Source organism: Cydia strobilella, chromosome 5, assembly GCF_947568885.1.
Source record: "Cydia strobilella chromosome 5, ilCydStro3.1, whole genome shotgun sequence".
Classification (NCBI taxonomy): domain Eukaryota; kingdom Metazoa; phylum Arthropoda; class Insecta; order Lepidoptera; family Tortricidae; genus Cydia; species Cydia strobilella.
Window position 1 is genome coordinate 22,052,935 of NC_086045.1, and position 7,704 is coordinate 22,060,638.

General features: G+C 38.2%; 1 non-coding gene across 1 annotated transcript; it reads right to left on the reverse strand.

The window, feature by feature from the left end:
* Window positions 1-4,215: 4,215 nt before the first annotated feature.
* On the reverse strand, window positions 4,216-4,288 carry Trnan-auu (transfer RNA asparagine (anticodon AUU)). The gene has a single exon. It is a non-coding gene; the product is annotated as a tRNA-Asn (tRNA).
* Window positions 4,289-7,704: the final 3,416 nt, after the last annotated feature.

Consider the following 7,704-nt stretch of genomic DNA (forward strand, 5'->3'; position numbering starts at 1 on the left):
AGCAGCTTGATATTGCGTCAGCGGAAAGTTGCGGAACTTGAGGTTACATCGGCTTTACCCAACGCCACCGCCGTTTAAACGGAGGAGGCAGTAAGGATGTATGAAAAAGACGGATAAAATGTCTATTACCGTTGCTCGGCGAACGGTTACCCAACCCGAAGCTCGGCGGGTTCCCACTTGCACTCGGCGAGAGCAAACAGTAACAGTGTTGCGTGCGCTTGCAAGTACCTACTTATTTAACATGTATTTAAGTTTTTAATGCGATTGAGCTTTCCAAGCGTTAACAGCTACACTATCTACCTACTTGCGTATCGTAGTATCATAGAGTAACTTATACTAGAGCGGTACTGTCATAGTAAATTTTGTAACCCCAGTAAATTCACTGCCATCTGTCGACACACTTTAAAACTAAAAATGAAGATTTATAAAAATACGATAAAATGTATTTAAATATGGATAAATGATTTTTTTTATTTGCATTAATTATTTTTATGATTCTGACCCATGTTCTTTTACTGATATGCGTTTAAATTGTTAAATAACAAACGAAACCGTCAACGCCATCTATACGACAGTAAGCCAAAGGTAGTAGCGCCCTCTGAACGAGAATCAAATTTTCTTGATTTTCGAGTCACGTTTTTTCCTTAGACTGTATCCATCTATTACGGAGTTTTATACTCACTCAGAAATTACCCTAGTAGAGTAAATCGTCTATTACTGATGGCCACCTTCCAATAACTGGGCACATTATATTACCTTACTAAAAACGATCCTGTTTAATATTCACACAATCAAAGTAAATTTTCTAACCGAATCTGTAATTAATAAAAGGTAAGGTGACCAGAATCGTAAACTACGTTAACGGATTGGATTCATCCGACAAAGATAGTTTAAATATAGAAGAGATAAAGTTGAGATGTGCCGACTTATCTACGCAAATGGAGAAGTTCGATCAAGTTCAACAGGCAATTGAGCTCTTAGAACAAGACGAGAAGAAAGCCGACGAGGAACGATCGATCATGGAGTCCAGATATTACCATACTAGAGCGCTCATTAACAAACTGTTGGAGAGAAAAGAAGAGGACGTCAAAGCGAAAAGTCATCCGGCTCGAAGGACCAAAAATGATGTGGTTTATGTATATATATATTGAAATCTATTGATTTAAATACATATTTTCCAATGCTTCTTTATTAATATCAAATAACGTGCTTCAGTACAAAATGAATCGGAAAAGTGACATAATTTTTAACATGTCATTGTTTTAAGTAGAAAACGAATAACATAAGGCGCGTGAAGGTTTTAATACCAAACAGATATCATATATTAAAGAAAAAGTGACGAAGCCCTCCAGTGACACAAATCAAAATGTTTAATAAAATAATTTGATTTGTTCCCAAACTTGTTTCTGAACGAATGTTATTCGGTTTACTTGAAATGTGTGAATGAGGTGTGAATAAATAAATAGAATTCTTATTTTAGCCATTTTAATATAAGGCCCTGTACAGTCAATGGACTGTGGACAGTACATAACTATATATATATATATATATATTTCGGGGATCTCGGAAACGGCTTTAACGATTTCGATGAAACTTGCTATATGGGGGTTTTCGGGGGCGAAAAATCGATCTAGCTAATTGTTATCTCTAGGAAAACGCGCATTTTTGAGTTTTTATGTTTACCGAGCAAGGCTCGGTCTCCCAGATATTCTACTATTATATTACCTACCTTCAATATGCAGAGTGGAAAGACCCCCAACTGAGTAACGAAGGTCTAATTAGCTTTTAGCCAGTAAGTAAATAAAAGTTAATTAGAGTTAATTAGCTTAGCTGAAGCTGAAGCTGAAGGAAGAGCGGCGCCACCCAACACAGGTATTTTTGCTTACCGGGTGGCTCCATCACCTTATATTATGAACTAAGGTAGTCTTACGCAATAGTTTTTTTTTTTTTAATTTTTTTGAAGGTATCGCACGATGGTCGTTGTTTAGTTCCGTTGAAGTTTTTGTCCAACAGAACAGAACACGTAGATAACATCTTTACGCTGGTATGATGATGATGAAGTTAGAAGATGATGATGATGAGGTTAGGGAAACTGAGTAACGAAGGTCTAATTAACTTTTAGCCAGTAAGTAAATAAAAGTTAATTAGAGTTAATTAGCTTAGCTGAAGCTGAAGCTGAAGGAAGAGCGGCGCCACCCAACACAGGCATTTTTGCTTACCGGGTGGCTCCATCACCTTATATTATGAACTAAGGTAGTCTTACGCAATAAAGTTTTTTTTTTTTAATTTTTTTTGAAGGTATCGCACGATGATGGTTGTTTAGTTCCGTTGAAGTTTTTGTCCAACATAACAGAACACGTAGATAACATCTTTACGCTGGTATGATGATGATGAAGTTAGAAGATGATGATGATGAGGTTAGGGAAACTGAGTAACGAAGGTCTAATTAACTTTTAGCCAGTAAGTAAATAAAAGTTAATTAGAGTTAATTAGCTTAGCTGAAGCTGAAACTGAAGGAAGAGCGGCGCCACCCAACACAGGCATTTTTGCTTACCGGGTGGCTCCATCACCTTATATTATAAACTAAGGTAGTCTTACGCAATAAAGTTTGTTTTTTTTTGAATTTTTTTTTGAAGGTATCGCACGATGATCGTTGTTTAGTTCCGTTGAAGTTTTTGTCCAACAGAACAGAACACGTAGATAACATCTTTACGTCGGTATGATGATGATGAAGTTAGAAGATGATGATGATGTTAGGGAAACTGAGTAACGAAGGTCTAATTAACTTTTAGCCAGTAAGTAAATAAAAGTTAATTAGAGTTAATTAGCTTAGCTGAAGCTGAAACTGAAGGAAGAGCGGCGCCACCCAACACAGGCATTTTTGCTTACCGGGTGGCTCCATCACCTTATATTATGAACTAAGGTAGTCTTACGCAATAGTTTTTTTTTTTTTTTTTTTGAAGGTATCGCACGATGGTCGTTGTTAGTTCCGTTGAAGTTTTTGTCCAACAGAACAGAACACGTAGATAACATCTTTACGCTGGTATGATGATGATGAAGTTAGAAGATGATGATGATGAGGTTAGGGAAACTGAGTAACGAAGGTCTAATTAACTTTTAGCCAGTAAGTAAATAAAAGTTAATTAGAGTTAATTAGCTTAGCTGAAGCTGAAACTGAAGGAAGAGCGGCGCCACCCAACACAGGCATTTTTGCTTACCGGGTGGCTCCATCACCTTATATTATGAACTAAGGTAGTCTTACGCAATAGTTTTTTTTTTTTTTGAAGGTATCGCACGATGGTCGTTGTTTAGTTCCGTTGAAGTTTTTGTCCAACATAACAGAACACGTAGATAACATCTTTACGCTGGTATGATGATGATGAAGTTAGAAGATGATGATGATGAGGTTAGGGAAACTGAGTAACGAAGGTCTAATTAACTTTTAGCCAGTAAGTAAATAAAAGTTAATTAGAGTTAATTAGCTTAGCTGAAGCTGAAACTGAAGGAAGAGCGGCGCCACCCAACACAGGCATTTTTGCTTACCGGGTGGCTCCATCACCTTATATTATGAACTAAGGTAGTCTTACGCAACAGTTTTTTTTTTTGATTTTTTTTTGAAGGTATCGCACGATGGTCGTTGTTTAGTTCCGTTGAAGCGGTTGAAGTTTTTGTCCAACAGAACAGAAGACGGTGTGACAGAAACTGGTATGATGATGATGAAGTTAGTATCTATATTCTATAGGAACCTATACATATTATAGGAGAGAAACATGTATGGACGTAGAGCAAGAATAGGCACATAAAGTACTTTTTTTACTCGTTTCCGTCCGTTTAATTCTATCCATACGAGCGCAAAACGTTTACTGATAAGCATTTCGGGTTAAAAACACTCGTAAAATAAGAATGTGGCGAGTTCCGGTAGCTTCGGCGAAATATCCATTTTCGCAGTAGCGCCCGCACGTGTCGGCGCCCGGCGGTGCGCGGTGCGCGGTGGCGAGGCGAGTCGCTGACCGCGGCGCCTTGCAAGCGACCTTTGTATGCCATACAATGGTAGCGTGTGTAGAAAAGACAAGACATATCAGTTTATGTTTTACACATTTCTAATGTCTAAGTAACAGATAACGGCCTAAATTTTTATTTTTATTTTTTAACAATCAGAAACGTCTGCGAACGATGGTATTAAGCTTGAAATAAATTTGAATGTGGTAAAATTACTGCCTTGGGTGAGACTTGAACTCACGGCCTCTGGATCAATACTCCAGCGCTCTGCCAACTAAGCCACCAAGACCTCATACATAGTCAACAAATCTTCCCACTACTTTTATTTTCTGTAGGTTTGTTTTGTTTGTTTTCCTTGTCCCATAGTTCCTCTTACACCATCTAACCTTGCAGTGTTTTCGAAAAAGTTAACAAGGTTTTTTTTTATACCACGTCGGTGACAAACAAGCATACGGTCCGTCTGATGGTAAGCAGTCACCGTAGCTTATGGACGCCTGCAACACCAGAGTTATTACATGCGCGTTGCTGACCCTTTAAAATCCTGTACACTCCTTTTTTGAAGAACCCCATACTGTAGCCCCTCGGGAAAACCTTGGCAGGGAGCTCATTCCACAGCCGAAGCGTCCGCGGGAGGAAATTCCTCTTAAACCGCGCAGTACGCGACCATTTAGGTTCTAGGGTGCATGTGAGGATGAACACCCTGCCAATGGCGAGCGGTGCGGTGATAGAAAGTTTCATGTCTATGAGCTTTTATTCTTTTGCCATAGAGCACAACTGGCAAGAATGGCGCGAGACTATTATTCGATGTTGACACTCCTCGAATAGGTACAGGTGCTTGTTAACAATTGACTTTTTTCGCCATTGTCGTATGTATTCATGAGCGCCCCTTAAAAGTTCTATGAAACTATTTACTATTCCATTCGTGAGTGTAATTAAATTCATTCATAGGTATTTTATCGACTAGATTACAAGCGAATACGAAGTTACTTTAAAGGATGACTTACGTTAGAACGGGCTGACGCGTTTTACCCATCAGTTTTCTATAGAAACTCTCACGTGATCACACGTCATAGAAAACAAAGTATCGGAAGCCTCGGCCCGGACCCGGATCGATCTAAAGTGTGATTTAATATTCCAGATACCTACTAAAATGACAGTTCGAATGGCTAATCTGCTTCCCAAGCTGTCTGGTTTTGTTACTAAGTTAAAATGACAGTTGGATTGGCAATAGTAAGATTGGCCAATCGAACTGTAATTTTAGTGACTGAAATATAAAAAAACCGGCCAAGTGCGAGTCGGGTCGCGCACCGAGGGTTCCGTACTTTTTAGTATTTGTTGTTATAGCGGCAACAGAAATACATCATCTATGAAAATTTCAACTGTCTAGCTATCACGGTTCATGAGATACAGCTTGGTGACAGACAGACAGACGGACAGCGGAGTCTTAGTAATAGGGTCCCGTGTTTACCCTTTCGGTACGGAACCCTAAAAATCACTTGCATTTCTATGTGTAAACGGCACGTCTGTACACAGAGAAATGCAAGTACTGCAAACAGTACTGAGCGGTCGGCAAAAGGTCGTCAATCTGCTGTCGCGGGGCGAGGTAATTCGAATCGGGGCGGGGCGGTGCGTGGCCGTTCTGTATGATAATTCTTCTTCTGTGCCTAAGTTCATTCTGTGTGCTTACTGAGTTACTGTGCTATGGCGGATCGCTAAGCGACAACGGAAGCTATTTTTTTATACTACGTCGATGGCAAACAAGCATACGGCCCGCCTGATGTTAAGCAGTCTCCGTAGCCTATGTACGCCTGCAACTCCAGACACAGAGAGAGATTTACTATAAAACAAAATCACGCAAATTAACTGCGTATAAGAAAATTACGTTCCCAAAGGAAATTCTAACAACCTACTTCTTAGATTGTCCATTAAACCGTACACACAATTTAACGTCCTCCGTTGACATGCGCCGCAAATGTAAAGTGAGGTTTGTCGCGATTACTCAAAGCATAGAGTAACTTATACTAGAGCGGTACTGTCATAGTAAATTTTGTAACCACAGTAAATTCACTGCCATCTATCGACACACTTTAAAACTAAAAATGAAGATTTATAAAAATACGACTAAATGTATTTAAATATGGATAAATGATTTTTTTTATTTGCATTAATTATTTTTATGATTATGACCCATGTCCTTTCACTGATATGCGTTTAAATTGTTAAATAACAAACGAAACCGTCAACGCCATCTATACGACAGTAGGCCAAAGCTAGTAGCGCCCTCTGAACGAGAATCAAATTTTCTTGATTTTCCAGGCACGTTTTTTCCTTAGACTGTATCCATCTATTACGGAGTTATATCTATCTTTGTTCCACCCATGACCCATGTTCTTTCACTGATATGCGTTAAAATTGTTAAATAACAAACGAAACCGTCAACGCCCTCTTTGCGAGAGTAGGCCAAAACTAGTGGCGCAATCTGATCGAGAATCAAATTTTCGTGATTTTCGAGGCACATTTTTTCCTTAAGCGAGGTTTAGACTAGCAAGAACTGCAGCAGCTGCAGCATGCAGCAATTTTCGTTACATTGCGGTATCTGATCAACTTTTGAATACAGTTTACTTTAGTAGTCGGCAATGTAACTTAAATTGCATGCAAGTTCTTGCCAGTCTAAACCTCACTTTAGACTGTATCCATCTATTACGGAGTTATATCTATCTTTGCTCAAAGCGACAAATCGCAGTATCTGTATGCGGCAGTCGCACTCGCTTCCTGCTGGCCGCGTTCCCGCAGCCGCTATGGTAATTTAATTGTATAATACCTATGCTACGAATGAACGAAGTAAGTTACAGCTAACTGTGGAAGGGGTAATCCCGCAAGCTTAGGTTTTACGCGATTAATTTTTCCTTGAAAGACGGTGGGCGGAAAATGTTTTGCTAAACTGCATAGCTTCGATGTCGATCGTCCCAACAGATATAAATTTAAACTTGCAGCACCATTTTACCACCTAGTATGTAGCCAAAAACATGTATATTATATGTGCATCAAAATTTATAACAACCTGCCATCAGAATTCAAAGAAGACTGCCTCAATATCTTGAAGAAAAAAGTGACAAAATGGCTTCAACTAAATTGTTTCTATTTTTTTTAAGTAGTCACACTACTATATATAAATTAAAAACTGTAATATATGACATCTATTACAGTTTTTAATTTATATATAGTAGTGTGACTACTTAAAAAAAAAACAAATCAAAATATTTAATAAAATAATTTGATTTGTTCCCAAACTTGTTCATAGATTGCAGCAGCAGTCTCTCTCGCTACAACGTAAATCCGTAAGGAGTTCGTTTAGGAGGTGCAAGCGCGCACTGCTTGCCCTTAGAGCTGGTCAAAGACGCCTAGTCTTACTAAGATGGCATATAAATTGTTTCTATTTTGATTTTGATTATAATGCAAATTAATTATTGAATGAATATTTATATTATTATATGTGATTCAAAATTTGACATTCTACTAATTGAATTATATAATGTTACTTTATTTTACAATACTAGGCTTTCTGGAATTCTGATAATTGACATTTGTGTAATAATATCATCTTCTTAGGTACTTAAAAATATTTGTCATTTAGTTTAGTCTAAGCCATCTTTGCATGCTTTGTTAAGCAGAATGTATTGGACATCTTTATATTGTAAGAACTTG